We start from the raw sequence: 18,856 nt of genomic DNA on the forward strand, positions 1-18,856 counted from the left end.
AACGTTGCCATATTGTGGGAACATTTGCAATCTGCAGCACTGGCTTGAAATTGTCAATCTGAAATGTCCAAATGAAAGGCGAGCGTATATTGATGGCTGAAATCCATGCAGCCCTTAACTGTGAACTGAGGCCTGTTACAGACAGGCCAAAATAAGCTGCTTCGAGTCACTTTGGAGGTATGGTATTTCAATGAGTCATGTGTCCTAGAATCCCAAAAGTCGCACCAAAGCCACGCTCCGGTCCTAAGGACTGGAGTGCAGCTTTGGTGTGGCTTTGGACTCTTAGGACTCATGCATCATTGAAATACCATACCTCCAAGTGACTCGAAGCAGCTTTATTTTGGCTGTCTGTAACAGGCCTGAGAATCTTTAAATAAACAAGAGTGGAGAACTTCTTGGAGCTAGTGGGTTGCATTCAATTTTGGGAAAATCCTCCACATTCTAGAGCCAAAAGAGCGGACCAAAATACCAGTATATTTTAGTTTGCCGCTCTATCTGATATACAACTGGGCACGAAAGTCAAATTCGTTCGAGTCATTTCTTGATAATTTCCAGTTATTCTTTCCATCCCTAAACCAGATTAACCCCAGGTGGCTTATACAGCCATGCTGCAGAGAGTCTCTTTCGTGCCAGGTTTCTCCATAAAGCAACCGCATCGTTGCTTTCAAAGGCAGTCACAGAGTTCAGGCAAAGCTTCCAAAAAGGGGACCATGCTTTTGGATGGACTTGGGATGAACTTAAACAAAGGAAATCAATAGCTCAGCTGCGGAGATGCCAGACTCTTCTTGGCTTCTTGGTGGAATTAAACCCAGTTGGCTGAGCATTAAAGAATGCCATGCTTCACAGAGACAACCAGTTGAGGTTGGCACAAGTAAAAAGTGACAGTGAGGTGGTACTTTAACTTGCTGGTCTATCTTAAGCAGAGCTGTTGAAAAGTGTTAATTTATTGGTGGGATGTACTTCCCAGAAATCCCCTGCCAATATGGCAGCTGGACATTCTGACTGGGGGATTCTGGATTGTTGTCCAAACTGCCTTTTCCCCAAGCTCTGTTATTCAAATAAGATGTTATGGCTTGGCTCACATCTCCTGCCATGGCTTTAGACAGGTAGGTTTGCAGGTATAGAGTTTTTAATACATTTTAAATTTCAATGCAGAATTGTTTTACCGTTAAACATTTTCAATTTTTTAAAAATTATTATTTATACATTTGAATGCTTTTGTATCATTTTGAATTGTATTGTTTTAAACATGCTGTTTATCACCTTGAATCCCTTTATTGGGAGACTATAAGTAAATAAGTAATAATAATAAGTAAATTTAAGTTAATCATCATCATCATCAAACCAGAATTGGGCAACTGAAACAGATCCAGGGGTTAATTTTCTGATATTGAAACTATCTGGGACCCTCACAGACTGCCAAAAATGCTCCATAGCAAGTCAATAACCACCTCTGGGGTCCATAGTTTTCGGTTCCACTTTAACTGCCATGGGTCCATATAGGAATCTTGGGGCTGGTAGTTTATAAAAATACTTTCAGCCAAAGGGTCCAGTGCCTCCCCAAACTACAAACCCCAAGATGCCATAGGACCCAGTTTTAAAGAGGAAACATGGGGTGCATCTACACTGCAGAAATAACACAGTTAAAGACCACAAGTGCTATAGCTCCATCCTATGGAATCCGACCTAGTTTTGCAAGCTCTTTAGCCTTCTCTCACAAAGAGTACTGGTGCCTTACCAAAAAACTACAAATCCTAGGTTGCTATAGGATGGAACCATGTCAGTTAAAATGGTGTCAATCCGCATTATTTCTGCCATGTATGTGCACCCTAGGTGCAACTAACTAACACGATTCAGGCCAGTGTCTATCTATTTATTGGCCATCAAGGTTCAGCAGAAAAATGGAAGGCCCTGCTTTTAGCAAAGAAGCGGGGAAGGAGGCATCTGGGAACACAAATCCCATCTCTGCCCCAGGAGGATGAACGCAATTGTCCAAGACAAAGATGCTACAATGACAACATCCCTCTGGGACTTTATCCTTGGAGACATGTGTTTCTATTAAACGCTTCTTATCGGCTTGATGGGATACGTTTCTGTCTCTGCAAGTCAAAAGCTGTCAGTTTCATTGACAAGCCATCCGTTTTGAGAAATGAGAACATTTCACCTCTCTCTCTCTCTTTGTACCTTTCTGTCTCTTTCTCTGGCCTCAGGTCTTGCCCAACATGGAGCGACTTCCATGGAGGCTGCTGACTCACTTGGTATTTCAATCCAACCTTAGGAAAATATCCAGCACTTGAGCTGGGTTCTTTTTATCTCCAAAAAGCTTAAGCTGGGGTTAAATTTAGCAAATCTAACCAGAAATGAGGAGAGATTTGATTAATAATTCAAGAGGAAAGAGGACATCACCTCAATCTTATTGTGAGACTCAACTAGGTAGAGTCTTTGAATCAATGGGATTTCCCCATGGTGGACTCCTCATTCACAAGTCATGCCCATATTCATCTGAAAGAGACAGTGAGCCATAACTTTCTTTCTTTGACATTTCCCTTCCGCGGATGCATATTCCAATCCTTCGTGATTATAGTATTACACCGATAATGAGTTTTCTTCAAATAACACGCCATGTACCAAAATATATGTTAAATATCATATAATTGCTCTGTGTGTATCAGAAACGAAGGAGGGGCTTGCAAAAAGTTCCATTTGACTATCGTTCCCAGAACCCACCCAACCAGAATCATGCTCACTGGGGGCTCCTGGGATTTTAGCTGTTTCATGTGTGAGAATGTCAATTTAAATTCAACACTTTGTGGGTCTTGGGCTGAGGTGACAAGATCAATTTTAACAATAGTCATTGCGGGGGGCAAAGGCAAGAGGAGTCGAGAGTAGATAACCATATGAATGCGACCAACTTCTTTCTTTCGGTTAGTCTCAAAGGTGCTGCAAGAGCCCTTTGCACACTGATTCCCGACTGACACAGCTATGTCTTTGAATATATAACAGTGTGCATAGAGGAGTGAGCTCTGTATTAAATTTGCCGCTTATGAGTCAAAGACGGGTCCCAATGGCACCTTGGCTCTCTGATGGGTTCTGTCCTCTCCTCAACAACGTCACCTGCTGCCTGTCTCCAGTCTCTCAGATATCAGGGTGGGCTGCCTTCATCCAGGATGGGAAACCATGTGAAAGTAGAAGTAGGAAGGGGATGATAATGATTATGGAAGTTTCCTTGGAGCTCAAACAAGGACAAAACCGGTGCATGCAGAGCGTGTGCCATTGGATAAGGAGGAGAATTCATGAAGATGGCACTGCCAACTACCCGACAGTTGCCTTTCCCTCTTTCAAGATGAGCAACCTGTGCCTCTTCAGTTGTTGGTTGTGTAGTATTTTGCTGCCTGCAGCCCAAGGTTTGTGGTGCCCTTCTTTTGGGAAGCGTGGGTCTTCCCGCACCAGAGTGAAGTGGGCATGGCCGGGTCTTAAAGTGTAGGAACTGACAGCATCAGAAAGAGCATCATCTCAGCCAGGAGATGTCACTGTGAAGAACAGGCATTTTCCCTCCTGCCTTTAAAAATTTGCTTTATGAACCTGTTAACACCCCCCATCAGGCAAAAAAAGACACTCTCTCTTGTCTTGCTCTCGAAATAAAAATAAACGGCCCCTCTTTCAGAAAGAGGAGAGGATTAGTTTGAAGATGGCCTAAATTAGGTTTGGGAAGGTTTCATTTTTTTTGGATAACTCCCCAAATCCCCCAGCCTTCAGTATTGACCATGATGGCTGGGGATCAGGGAAGCTATAGCCCAAAATGACAACTTTCCAAGCTCTACCATTCTATTTGGATAATCTGGGAGTAATAGTCCAAAACTAGATTCCCAAGGGCTACCAGGCTTCTTGGGGATGCTGGGACTTTAATCCAAAAGTAAAGTGCTTGGGTGCTCAAAATGTCAAAACTACAAACCCCAGGATTCCAGAGGATGGAGCTATGGCAGTTAGAGCTGTCAAACTGCATTATTTCTGTTGTGTAGATGCAGTGTGTGTTTGTGAGATATTTAGCCTTCTCCGTCAAGGAGCTCTGGTGCCACAAAAAACTAAAATTCCCAGGATTCCATAGCACTGAGCCATGCCATTAAAGCAGTGTCAAACTGCCCATTTCTGCAGTGCAGATGAGGTCTTAGTCCTGGGGGGGGGGGCTCTTTAATCTCCCTGTTCCAGATTCCATATATCCATTTTCTGTGTTCTCCTGTGTTTTCAGGTTCACTACTTGCAGTGTTATGAGATTCAGTTAGTTGTGATGGTATCTGGACAATGCCTTTGGCTGGTTGGAGCACTAGGAAGTCAACCGAGCTCAGTAGTGGTATGGCTTAGGAAGATATCTGGGGCCGCATCACATAACCCAATCATACATTTCCCCATTGATTTTTCCAAATTGTGCTCTGTTATGGAACAAATTATATAGCACCATCTTAGTAAAAAGCAAAAAAGGAGCAAACGTTCTCTGATGAAACGCTTGAGGCTTCCAAAGGACCAGGGGGGTTGCCATGTCCTACTTCTACCCCAGTTGAGAGTTTGCTCATTTTGGGAGAAATAATGTTGGGTCAAACTTCCAAACTGCTGTAGTTGCATGTTCGGTGTGTGTAATATTCCGTTCACTAACAAAGTGGCAATGTGCACTGCTATGTAACCCCATGGTGGAGATTCTACCAGGTGAATGCAGTGTTGGTTCCATTGAACCATAGCTCTCCTGTCAATACCCCAGGACTCACTTGTGCTTTGGTAGTTTCTGTCCCACAGCCATTTTGTTGTTACTGGAGATTGGGGGAGGGATTGTAGAAACATCTGTCCATGCCCCTATAGCCAGAGCTCGACTGAGAATATTTCCACTGAGATTTGCTCAGGGCCTCCAGAGGTTTCAGAGGATCAATATGCATCTGGCTATGGGATCACAAACGGGTGCTGTTTCGATGCCCTTCGCTCCCTGCAAATTAACTCTCTGCAATAGGCAGGTTATTGCAGTCCTATTAGGGGTTGTTGCAAAGAGAAGAGAAGGAATACTACCTCTGCAATGACAACCCCCCTTCCCACCCAACAAACACATGCAAGCATGTTGCTTGTGTATCTCCCTAACAAGATGCCAGCCTATTGCAATCCGTGTGTAGCCCAGTGCAATGCAGTAGTTTCATATGTCCAAAATTATATCCTGTTCCTGGACCTGCTGAATCCCTCCTCACAGCCATTCATTCCTGGTGAAGAGAGGTGGCTGTGACTGTACCATTACCTAATACAACACAGTGAATACATCATCTGCTGAGGGTTTGCAGCAATGGAGGCAATCTGTCATGGCCAGCCCCGAGAGGGACTTGGAGGACGACGAGGAGGAATCCCTCCCTCCATCTGTCTCCAGCTATGGAGAGCCATGGATGGGTGAATTTAATGGCTCCATGGTAAGAGTATAATCATCCGAGCCCATTATATTCCCCATTACCATGCATAGATGTGAGAGCTGTTCAGTGCAGAAAGCAGATAGAAGGGAAAAATCAATTCGAGACACAGTGCTGGGAAGCAGTGCTGAGGATGCTGTGGACACCCAAAAAAGCCAACAAATGGGTCCTGGAACGATCAAGCCTGAAGCCAAGATGACTAAACCGAGGCTGTTGTACTTTGGCCACTCATGCGAAAGGGAAGACTGTTGAGAATCCAACAAACCTTCCACCAATAATCTCCAACAGCAACTTGTCTTAAAAGCAGTTGAAGTTTATTGCAGATATGAATGAAATTGCATCAGACCGAGACTTTTTAGTGAACCTCTGAAAAACACAAATCTCAAGCCTCCAAGTTAAACGCACTCTGGCTGGCCCCCACCTTTTTTAACTCTCCCGCCTTCCTTTCTACTCCCCACCTCTCTCCATCTCCGTTTGCTTCCAACAGGCTAGAGGAAAGCAGGTTTGACCTTGAAATAGCTCTGCAGATGTCTCCCTACTTTAATTAAACCAAGTGCATTCCAACCACTATTCAGTCTATCCCGGCCCAAAACCAATCCCCAACCCCCCTTCTTAGCAAAGCAAGCTCGCAGAAACTACAGTCTAAAGACCATATAGCAATTAATATGAAACAGTTAACACTAGAGTGGATGAGAACTATATGATTAGCAATTTGGCTTTGGAAGTTCTGCCACACTCTTGCCCACTCTCAAAGCTTTATTTATCAAATTTAGGTTTGGTCAGGATATGCACACAAATGCCAAACTCATGAATACAATTTCTCAGCTTTACATTTACATGTTTAAAAACCCCCACCCATTCAGCCATAATCAACAAGGCAAAAGTGTTTCCACTGATCCCAGATTACTCCAATCCCACCCTTTAACAATTCTAGAGTCCAAAATCTTTATAATTTCCGAAACTGTATCTTCCCCCCTCAATTGAGCAAAGTCCGTGGAACAGTCTCGTTTCAGTTTCGACTTCAGTCCTCTTCCCAGCCAGGCTTCAAGCAGGCTAGAAATGACACGGTAGGGTTAATTGGTCTTGTACCATCTTTGGGAGATTCCAACTCAAGCAGTCACTCTTCACTAACCAGATCTTTTGACAGCAACCGGCCCACAAATTTGGGGCCTAATTTTTTACACAGGGTAATCGACACTTTTAAATTTTTCTGTAGAACAGAACACCCACGTTCCCCCTCCCGAATGTCCCAACCAGGGCTTCCCTGTGCTGGTCTGCAAAAACGCTTGTAGTCCAATTTGGCCTGTTTTTAAAGAGCCTCCACATTTTAATGGCCAACTAAATCTCGTCAGTTAGCTGGCTCCAACTTCCCCACCGGGCCACCGGGGATCCTTTGGTTCAGGGACAGTTTGTGGATGACCCTAGCTCATAACCAAACACCACTTGACACGGAAGAACATTCCAAGGCTGGCATGACTAGATACCATTAAATGCCACACTCAGCATGTAGGCAACACAGTCCATCCAGTTATCTTTGTAAAATAGTGTTGGACATAGCTCCTTAAAGAGTAGACCTCAGGCGGAGAGATCCGAATTAACCCTTTCCGTCTGGACCCGTTCCGTTTGTGGTTGTAATAAAGCGGAGCTAAAGGCCAATTTGCCACCCCCATTTTATCTCTCAAACACCTCCAAATTATTTGAAGTGAAAAGATGATCCGCGGTCAGAACCAAATCTTTTCTGGTAAATCAATGTCAGCTTGTATATATTTTCAAATAAACATGGTCAGCCAGTTTGGATGCAGAGGGGGACCCCCTTTTGCAACCCACATAAGGTGTACCTGTTTGGAAAACAAGTCTGTAACACAACCCAACATGGTTGTCCTTTTGCCTTTGCTTCTTGCTGGCAAGTCCGTAATAAAAGGTCCCATTGCAATTTGTTGCCACATGGTCTAGATGGCAGTCATCCACAGTGTTGTAATAGCACAACTTGGGCTTGCCACGTGTGAGGTTTGGTCTCTGGCCAACAAATTGAACACCCCTGTACATCAAGCCTCAACTCCTTCACGCAGCTTTGGGCCACCATTACTTTGAACTCCGATGGTCACCCATGTTTTAACGAACCCCCCATGTCCTTTGCAGCTATTGACATCATGACAAAGTTCAAGCAACGTTCGCCCTGCAGGGCTTCATGCACATAGGGACTTTCCCTTCTTTGTGTCCATTACCCCCTGGTTTCCGAAACAGTGGCTGTTTATGTTTTAAGCTGGCCAACTCATCATCACAGTCTCCTATTTCTCTACAAAATTTATCCCCTCAAATCAAGGTCTAAGTTTTCTAAGTCGATCCTACCTGTTCTTTCTTGGTCTGGAAGCGATAGTGGTCACACCCCAGCCCCCCCCCATACATGCTGGAGGACAACAACATGCAGTCTGTAGTTCCCACCCCCCTAGTCCGTTTCCTCGAGACATATGCATTCGGGACCAACCCAATCCATCAGCAAGCAACATTGGTTTTTTGCCAGGGAAGAAACTCTTATGTGAAATTGAAACTTATACAAATTCTTTGCCCACCGTCTCTGTTTGGGGGTCAATTGCTTCGAGGGCGTTTTGTCAAGGCCTCCAAGTTTTCGGTGAATCGTGCTTCCACACACTCAACATGGGTGGGGAGCCCCCTCCACAGAATGCCTCACCACTCTCCACCACGCTCTTATCTTAAGTGCATAGGCTTTTCCCGCTCCCCAGCATGGCCCCAACCTGTTGGGTGGAAATTCCAAAGCGCTATAGGCCAACGATAAGCGCAGCACGGCCTACAGTTTGCCTTCATTGTCCCCTCTCTGCAATCAACACTTGCCCCCACGGCATCGTTCGATGACGTCCACCTTGCCACCACAAAAAGGTTGTTCTGGGTCTGGATTGTTTCAACAACCGGCTCAGTGCTGAAACAATTTTTTAATTGTACAAAGGCCTCGGGTTTGTGTGCACTCCTGGTCCAGTTTATTTATAAGAAGGTTCATTCGGGGTGCCTTGTTCCCCCGCCTTGCTCGGATCCCCAGGACTCCCCCAACTCCTTTGGTTTCAGTTATAAGTTGGGGATGGGGTAGCAATTGAGCAAAATTGGGAAATGAACTGCCTGTAGAATTTGCAAACCCTAGAAACCTTTTGCACCTGGTTGCGGGTTTGGGTGTGGCCAATTCATGACGGTCTTGAACCTTGTGTGGTCCATCTGCAGACCCCTGGTGGGATACTCTCTTAGCCAAGAAATTAGGTTATCGGTTATTGGGAATTCACATTTAGACAGTTTGACATTACAGCTTGTTATCCAACAGTCTTTGCAACACCTTGCGCACCAATCACATGCGCTGGACATGTTGGTGATAAATAATGATGTCATCCAAGTACACCAACACCCCCTCGTACAACAGGTCTTGCAGTACTTCGTGTATCAGCTGCATAAAAACAAGAAGGCCTCCAGAAAGTCCAGAAAAAGGGAGGACTAGTACCCAAAAGCCCCTAAGGGGCAGTGGAAAGCTGTTTGTTATCATACCCTTCTTTAATTCTTACTCGAAAGTACACAATTAGACAAGGAGGATTAATGCTCTGTGCATGGATCATGTGCATGGATCATGAATGCAAAGCGGTGCAGCACATACGGTTCCCACGGCTTGATTTTGATGTCACTCACACATGTGCCTACAAATCCAGCTGTGAGAAAGGAGCAAAGTGCCATACCAAAAGACAGCTGATAGTGGCAAAAGCTAACAGTCAGCCATCTGACAGGCACATGGGGATCTGGGAAGGCGTGCTCACTGATATGCACTGCGGCTCGTGTCAAGTTAAAGACATTAACTCTATGTGGGTTAACTGAATCAGTTGATGAATTCAGCATTTATTTTTATTAAAAAACCCATAGATCTGAAAGAAAAAAGCTTATCATGGCCTGTTACAGACAGGCCAAAATAAAGCTGCTTCGAGTCACTTTGGAGGTATGGTATTTCAATGATGCATGTGTCCTAAGAATCCAAAAGTCGCACCAAAGCCACGCTCCGGTCCTAAGGACTGGAGTGTGGCTTTGGTGCGACTTTTGGATTCTTAGGACACATGCATCATTGAAATACCATACCTCCAAAGTGACTCGAAGCAGCTTTATTTTGGCCTGTCTGTAACAGGCCTGAGAATCTTTAAATAAACAAGAGTGGAGAACTTCTTGGAGCTAGTGGGTTGCATTCAATTTTGGGAAAATCCTCCACATTCGTAGAGCCAAAAGAGCAGGACCAAAAATACCAGTATATTTTAGTTTGCCGCTCTGATATACAACTGGGCACGAAAGTCAAATTCGTTCGAGTCATTTCTTGAATAATTTCAGTTATTCTTTCCATCCCTAAACCAGATTAACCCCAGGTGGCTTATACAGCCATGCTGCAGAGAGTCTCTTTCGGTGCCAGGTTTCTCCATAAAGCACCGCATCGTTGCTTTCAAAGGCAGTCACAGAGTTCAGGCAAAGCTTCCAAAAAGGGGACCATGCTTTTGGATGGACTTGGGATGAATTTAAACAAAGGAAATCAATAGCTCAGCTGCAGAGAATGCAGACTTTCTTGGCTTCTTGGTGGAATTAAACCCAGTTGGCTGAGCATTAAAGAATGCCATGCTTCACAGAGACAACCGAGTTGAGGTTGGCACAAGTACAAAAGTGACAGTGAGGTGGTACTTTAACTTGCTGGTCTATCTTAAGCAGAGCTGTTGAAAAGTGTTAATTTATTTGGTGGGATGTACTTCCCAGAATCCCCTAGCCAATATGGCAGCTGGACATTCTGACTGGGGGATTCTGGGCATTGTTGTCCAAACTGCCTTTTCCCCAAGCTCTGTTATTCAAATAAGAATGTTATGGCTTGGCTCACATCTCCTGCCATGGCTTTAGACAGGTAAGGTTTGCAAGGTATAGAGTTTTTAATACATTTTAAATTTCAATGCAGAATTGTTTTACCGTTAAACATTTTCAATTTTTTAAAAAATTATTATTTATACATTTGAATGCTTTTGTATCATTTTTGAATTGTATTGTTTTAAACATGCTGTTTATCACCTTGAATCCCTTTATAGGGAGACTATAAGTAAATAAAGTAATAATAATAAGTAAATTTAAGTTAATCATCATCATCATCAAACCAGAATTGGGCAACTGAAACAGATCCAGGGGTTAATTTTCTGATATTGAAACCTATCTGGGACCCTCACAGACTGCCAAAAATGCTCCATAGCAAAGTCAATAACCACCTCTGGGGTCCATAGTATTTCGGTTCCACTTTAACTGCCATGGGTCCATATTAGGAATCTTGGGGCTGGTAGTTTATAAAAATACTCTCAGCCAAGAGGTCCAGTGCCTCCCCAAACTACAAACCCCAAGATGCCATAGGACCCAGTTAAAAGAGGAAACATGGGGTGCATCTACACTGCAGAAATAACACAGTTAGAGACCACTTCAAGTGCTATAGCTCCATCCTATGGAATCCTGGGACATAGTTTTGCAAGCTCTTTAGCCTTCTCTCACAAAGAGTACTGGTGCCTTACCAAAAAACTACAAATCCTAGGTTGCTATAGGATGGAACCATGTCAGTTAAAATGGTGTCAATCCGCATTATTTCTGCCATGTATGTGCACCCTAGGTGCGACTAACTAACACGATTCAGGCCAGTGTCTATCTATTTATTGGCCATCAAGGTTCAGAAAAATGGAAGGCCCTGCCTTTGAGCAAAGAAGCGAGGAAGGAGGCATCTGGGGACCACAAATCCCATCTCTGCCCCAAGAGGATGAACGCATCTGTCCAAGACAAAGATGCTACAATGACAACATCCCTCTGGGACTTTATCCTTGGAGACATGTGTTTCTATTAAACGCTTCTTATCGGCTTGATGGGATACGTTTCTGTCTCTGCAAGTCAAAAGCTGTCAGTTTCATTGACAAGCCATCCGTTTTGAGAAATGAGAACAATTTCACCTCTCTCTCTCTTTGTACCTTTCTGTCTCTTTCTCTGGCCTCAGGGTCTTCTGCCAACATGGAGCGACTTCCATGGAGGCTGCTGACTCACTTGAGTATTTCAATCCAACCTTAGGAAAATATCCAGCACTTGAGCTGGGTTTCTTTTATCTCCAAAAAGCTTAAGCTGGGGTTAAATTTAGCAAATCTAACCAGAAATGAGGAGAGATTTGATTAATAATTCAAGAGGAAAGAGGATCATCACCTCAAATCTTATTGTGAGACTCAACTAGAGTAGAGCCTTTGAATCAATGGGATTTCCCCATGAGTGGACTCCTCATTCAACAAGTCATGCCCATATATTCATTCCTGAAAGAGACAGTGAGCCATAACGTTCTTTCTTTTGACATTTCCCTTCCGCGGATGCATATTCCAATCCTTCGTGATTATAGTAATTACACCGATAATGAAGTATTTCTTCAAATAACATGCCATGTACCCAAAATATATGTTAAATATCATATAATTGCTCTGTGTGTATCAGAACGGAAGGAGGGGAGCTTGCAAAAAGTTCCATTTGACTATCGTTCCCAGAACCCACCCAACCAAGAATCATGCTCACTGGGGGCTCCTGGGAATTTTAGCTGTTTCATGTGTGAGAATGTCAATTTAAATTCAACACTTTGTGGGTCTTGGGCTGAGGTGACAAGATCAATTTTAACAATAGTCATTGCGGGGCAAAGGCAAGAGGAGTCGAGAGTAGATAACCATATGAATGCGACCAACTTCTTTCTTTCGGTTAGTCTCAAAGGTGCTGCAAGAGCCCTTTGCACACTGATATTCCAGACTGACACAGCTATGTCTTTGAATTATAACAGTGTGCATAGAAGGAGTGAGCTCTGTATTAAATTTGCGACTGCTATGGAGTCAAAAGACGGGTCCAATGGCACCTTGGCTCTACTGATGGAGATTCTGTCCTCTCCTCAACCAACGTCACCTGCTGCCTGTCTCCAGTCTCTCAGATATCAGAGGTGGGCTGCCTTCATCCAGGATGGGAAACCATGTGAAAGTAGAAAGTAGGAAGGGGATGATAATTGATTATGGAAGTTTCCTTGGAGCTCAAACAAGAGACAAAACCGGTGCATGCAGAGCAGTGTGCCATTGGATAAGGAAGAGAATTCATTGAAGATGGCGCTGCCAAACTACCCGACAGTTGCATTTTCCCTCTTTCAAGGATGAGCAACCTGTGCCTCTTCAGTTGTTGGTTGTGTAGATATTTGCTGCCTGCAGCCCACAAGGTTTGTGGTGGCCCTTCTTTTGGGAAGCGTGGGTCTTCCCGCACCAGAAGTGAAGTGGGCATGGCCGGTGTCTATAAAAGTGTAGGAACTGACAGCATCAGAAAGAGCATCATCTCAGCCAGGAGAATGTCACTGTGAAGACGCAGGCATTTTCCCTCCTGCCTTTAAAAATTTGCCTTTATTGAACCCTGTTAACACCCACCATCAGGCAAAAAAAGACACTCTCTCTTGTTCTTGCTCTCGAAATAAAAATTAAATGGACCATCTTTCAAGAAAGAGGAGAGGATTAGTTTGAAGATGGCCTAAATTAGAGTTTGGGAAGGTTTCATTTTTTTTGGAATAACTCCCCAAATCCCCCAGCCTTCAGTATGACCATGATGGCTGAGAGATCAGGGAAGCTATAGCCCAAAATGTACAACTTTTCCAAGCTCTACCATTCTATTTGGATAATCTGGGAGTAATAGTCCAAAACTAGATTCCCAAGGGCTACCAGGCTTCTTGGGGATGCTGGGACTTATAATCCAAAAGCTAAAGTGCTTGGGTGCTCAAAATGTCAAAACTACAAACCCCAGGATTCCAGAGGATGGAACTATGGCAGTTAAAGAGCTGTCAAACTGCATTATTTCTGTTGTGTAGATGCAGTGTGTAGTTTGTGAGATATTTAGCCTTCTCCGTCAAGGAGCTCTGGTGCCACAACAAACTAAAATTCCCAGGATTCCATAGCACTGAGCCATGCCAGTTAAAGCAGTGTCAAACTGCACCATTTCTGCAGTGCAGATGAGGTCTTAGTCATGGGGGGGGGGCTTTAATCTACCCTGTTCCAGATTCCATATATCCATTTTCTGTGTTCTCCTGTGTTTTTCAGGTTCACTACTTGCAGTGTTATGAGATTCAGTTAGTTGTGATGGTATCTGGACAATGCCTTTGGCTGGTTGGAGCACTAGGAAGTCAACCGAGCTCAGTAGTGAGTATGGCTTAGGAAGATATCTGGGGCCGCATCACATAACCCAATCAATACATTTCCCCATTGATTTTTCCAAATTGTGCTCTGTTATGGAACAAAATTATATAAGCACCATCTATGTAAAAAAGCAAAAAAGGAAGCAAACGTTCTCTGATGAAACGCTTGAGGCTTCCAAATGGACCAGGGGGGTTGCCATGTCCTACTTCTACCCCAGATTGAAGAGTTTGCTCATTTTGGGAGAAATAATGTTGGGTCAAACTTCCAAACTGCTGTTAGTTGCATGTTCGGTTGTGTAATATTCCAGTTCACTAACAAAGTGGCAATGTGCAACTGCTATGTAACCCCATGGTGGAGATTCTACAAGGTGAATGCAGTGTATGAGTTCCATATGAACCATAGCTCTCCTGTCAATACCCCCAGGACTCACTTGTGCTTTGGTAGTTTCTGTCCCACAGCCATTTTGTTGTTACTGGAGATTGGGGGAGAGGATTGTAGAAACATCTGTCCATGCCCCTATAGCCAGAGCTCGACTGAGAATATTTTCCACTGAGATTTGCTCAGGGCCTCCAGAGGTTTCAGAGGATCAATATGCATCTGGCTATGGGATCACAAACGGGTGCTGTTCCGATGCCCTTCGCTCTCTGCAAATAAACTCTCTGCAATAGGCAGGGTTATTGCAGTCCTATTAGGGGTTGTTGCAAAGAGAGGAAGAGAATACTTACCTCTGCAATGACAACCCCCCTTCCCACCCAACAAACACATGCAAGCATGTTGCTTGTGTATCTCACTAACAAGATGCCAGCCTATTGCAATCCTGTGTAGCCCAGTGCAATGCAGTAGTTCCATATGTCCAAAATTATATTCCTGTCCTGGACCTGCTGAATCCCCCTCCTCACAGCCATTCATTCCTGGTGAAGAGAAGTGGCTGTGACTGTACCATTACCTAATACACACAGTGAATACATCATCTGCTGAGGTTGCAGCAATGGAGGCAATCTGTCATGGCCAGCCACAAGGAGGACTTGGAGGACGACGAGGAGGAATCCCTCCCTCCATCTGTCTCCAGCTATGGAGAGCCATGGATGGGTGAATTTAAATGGCTCCATGGTAGAAGTTATAATCATCCGAGCCATTATATTCCCCATTACCATGCATAGATGTGAGAGCTGGGCAGTGCAGAAAGCAGATAGGAAGAAAATCAGACACAGTGCTGGGAAGCAGTGCTGAGGATGCTGTGGACACCCAAAAAGACCAACAAATGGGTCCTGGAACAGATCAAGCCTGAAGCCAAGATGACTAAACCGAGGCTGTTGTACTTTGGCCACTTCATGCGAAGGAAAGACTCACTAGAAAAGACAATGATGCTGAGGAAGGTGGAAGGAAGTAGAAAGAGAGGATGACTCCATGCTAGATGGATGGACTCAATCAGAGAGACCATGGGCCTGATCCTACAAGACATGACCAGAGCAGTGGAGGAAAAGGGGTCTTGGAGACAACATTTTAGACATAGGAGGGCTTTGGTTACTGCAGAGAGAGGAAGGGATTACTCCTCAGTGACCCAAAACCAGACATAAATTGGTGTAAAATCAACCTATGCTTGCATATACAACAAACAAGATGCCAGCCTGTGAGGGTAAAGCATTTGCTGCATCTCTCCAGTGTAGGATCACATCCACAGACTCAGCATGGTAGGATTTTGAGCCCAGGAATTTGTTCTGAGTACAAGAACGGAATGAAATTCACAGTCTTTCTACACAGACAACAATCATTCTTGGTAATGCCAAGCTTTCTTCATTTCATCAAAGTAATTTAGGATGGTGGGAGAATTCAAGATCCTGTTACCCATTCTGTTTGAGGCTTTGATTGATTTCCTTTAAGCACTTGTCACTCAGAAACAGATTTTCTTGTGGGGGGAAAAATGAAAGGAAACAAAAAAGTGGTATGAAGGATAGATAGATCAGTGGGATGGGTGGATAAGAAAAGCAGCCAGTACTTGGGGTGTGTCCAAAAGGACAGTGTGTCCAGCTCCCTAGAAATACATGGCCCAGCTTTCCTCACCATCCTAATCTTTGAAAGCCAATTGTTGCGTGATCAAGACACATAACTTGTGCAGGCAATCACTCATGCGCTGACATAATGGGATGCTAATAAGATCTGATGGAAAAGTGTCAAAAAAGCTCAGTGACTGTCAATCGGGAAGAAAAGAACAAATCTACATACTGATAAAACAACGGAAATGCAATGAGTTTTCACGGTGCACCATTTATTAAGACTCTTTGTTCATTAAGACCTCTTGTTCATTAATAGGCTTTAATGTGACAGCTGAAAACAAATGCAATCTACACCACCTGGAAGGATGGAGAAACCATAAGATATTCTGATGGCTCAACTAATAATAGAGATGGAGAGGTTGAAAACGGATGGCAGCCCTTCTCACTGCCTGGCTCTGCAAAGGATTTAGCCAAGGGGAAAGTTGTGTTACCTTTCACAAATTGAGGAGGAATATACACTTCTCCCTCCATATTCGCTAGGGTTAGGGGCACAAGACCCCCGTGAATATGGAGAAACTGCAAATGACAAAAACAACATGTTTTTACCTGAGAGGACACCTCTCTAGGAATTTCTAGATCCTCCAGTGCTACTCCAACAGACACTGACCATAGAACTACGCTGGAGGAGCTACAAATGCCTAGTAGAGTACTCTCTCTAGGAATCTCTAGGTCTTTCAGTGCAACCTTTAGTTAAAGTTGACCATAGAGTTGCACTGGAGGACCTAGATATACCTAGAGAGAACATATTAACCAAATCCGTGAATAATCCAAGACACAAATATCAAAGCCACAAATATGGAGGGATGAATGTAATTTGCTCTAAAGGGGAATTTCATGCTGCAAGAGAATCCCACTATTAAAAAAAAGTGTGTGTGTGTGTGTGTGTGTGTGTGTGTATTCTTTGTGAATATGTGTCTGTGTGTAAAAGCTTTCTTCTCTCCAGGTTGACTTGGCACCTGAGACTTCCCAGTACCTAAAAGTCAACTCTTGCAAATGTTCCATTGTGATCAAGCAGATCCATAATATCAGAAGGAAACCATGCAAAGGTGGAAGGTTGAGCAGAGCTTGGAGGGTCCGTCATGAACCCACCATGCCAGATGATTAAAGCCTTTCTCAAGATGCCAGACATCTACTGTAGATCTGTTATCTTTTTCCCCCAACCGCTCAAAGGCATATTCCGAGACTCCATCCTTCTCCTAGGTTCTGTGCTTTTCTGACTCCTCAATCAATATTTGATGTTCCGCAATGAAAGATGTCTGTTCTTTGGAAGGAAGGCTGTGAAAGGCACTTTTATCAAGAAATAAGGCAGCTGCTTTGAGTCCTTCCTCTGTGAGTTGCGGGGTTTGAAACACCATCTTAGATGAGATTGTAGGGTCAATGCATTTGAAACCTCCATTTTATATGCCAGGGCTGCAAGGGGAAAGACAAAAAGAAAATGTTGATCTGAACACAAGTCAGAGATGCATATGAGTGCCTCTGTGTGTTTTAAAGTGACGCTTCTGGTTGGGTCTCAACTCTCTCTATGTTTGCTATGTGCAATCTATATACAGGAATGAGGGTATCGCTTGGTTCCTTTCATTCACCAGATTTCTAGCCCATAAAAGACAGGAGCCATTGGTGGTGCTGAATGCTATCTGTGGAATATGGCTTGCCACTTTGGGCAACTCCTTTAAAGCTGCTGCCGCTATTTATATGTCTCCACTGTGGTGAATTACCATTTTGTAAACAGTTGTCTCTGCTGACCCAGTGCTATGACAGTATCCATGTTCTGCACACAGATGCTAACAGGATAATTGGATACCTCTGGGAAACCTATTTGCAAAACTAGCCACAATGAAAAGCTAAAAGGATGGCTTCCCAAAGAGATGAGAGAGAGAGAGAGAGAGAGAGATCTAGCAACAAATGTATTGGCCACCAGCCATGAACTAGAACTGTCTTTCTACAGAAGGACATTTTCCCCCCCTTTGGTGATAAGGGTTTTACATTGCTTTGTTGTCATAATTGCAAATTTGGCTAATCTAACATCTCATTAGATGGGAATCGAAAGAAATAAAAGGGAACCAAATTGAATTGTAGCTCCTTTGCAGTGATTGCTACAGATGTTCAGAAATCTGGCATCGTTTCTTATATGAGAATTAGATATTTAATAATGACGAAGTGGAATCGCCAGAAAAGAGATTGTGTGCATTGCTAGAACTGTCTGTAGCAGCCTTTCCCAATCTGGATGATCCCCAAATGTCTGTGATGGCAATTCCTCAACCAATAGTGGCTATCCAAGTACTTCAGCCATTGGTCTTACAGATGTTATGGGTTTCAGCTAAATGATGGCCAAGAGATGATTTCTGTGTTTTGAAGGTTTCTTCAGAGGGAAATTTGACAGACTGAGAAATAAAAGAGATGAAGAAACAAGAGCGTGCAAAATGAATTTGCAAATGGAGGCAAAGGGACAAATTGTAGAATAATAAACTGGCTACTTGATGAGGTTCATCATCAGTGTGAAAGTCTAGAGTTTTGGGAGATGCAGCTTCCTCAAATCTTTTAGTCTTGGCCTCAAATTGTACATTATATTAGGTAGAATTCAAGGACATAGTTATGTTAGTCTGTAAAATCAGTAAGTAGAGAGATCTTGTTGCACCTTTGAGACTAATAGAAAGAAAGAAGTTGGCAGCATGAGTTTTCTTAGACTTAAGTCTAATTCCTCAGATGCTTTTGGTGAAGTGGAAGCCAGGCACAGACATATATATGCCATTGGTATGTGAGGACGTCCATTCAAATTACAAATCCTTTGTGTATGGAAATGAAGTTGCACTTTAGGCCTTTAGGAATGACATCCTGTTGCTTGCATTTGTTGAGAAATAAGATGTCTGTCTGTACTGGGCCAAGTTTCTTGAGGAGGTTGATGGATTTCCACTTTGTTGTTGTTAACTGCCCTTGAGTCGATCTCGACTCATGGCGACCCTATGGATGAGACATCTCCAAGATCCTCTGTCCTCCACTGCTCTGCTTAATTTGGCTAAATTTGGTGCTTCCTATAGTGCTAGAATTCAAAGATATAGAATTCTGTAGATTCAGTAGGTAGAGAGATCTTGCAGCACCTTTGACACTAATGTGAATGGGAATGCATTCAGCTGTCTTGTTCTAG

This window comes from Sceloporus undulatus, chromosome 6 (genome assembly GCF_019175285.1).
Source record: "Sceloporus undulatus isolate JIND9_A2432 ecotype Alabama chromosome 6, SceUnd_v1.1, whole genome shotgun sequence".
In the NCBI taxonomy this organism is placed as follows: domain Eukaryota; kingdom Metazoa; phylum Chordata; class Lepidosauria; order Squamata; family Phrynosomatidae; genus Sceloporus; species Sceloporus undulatus.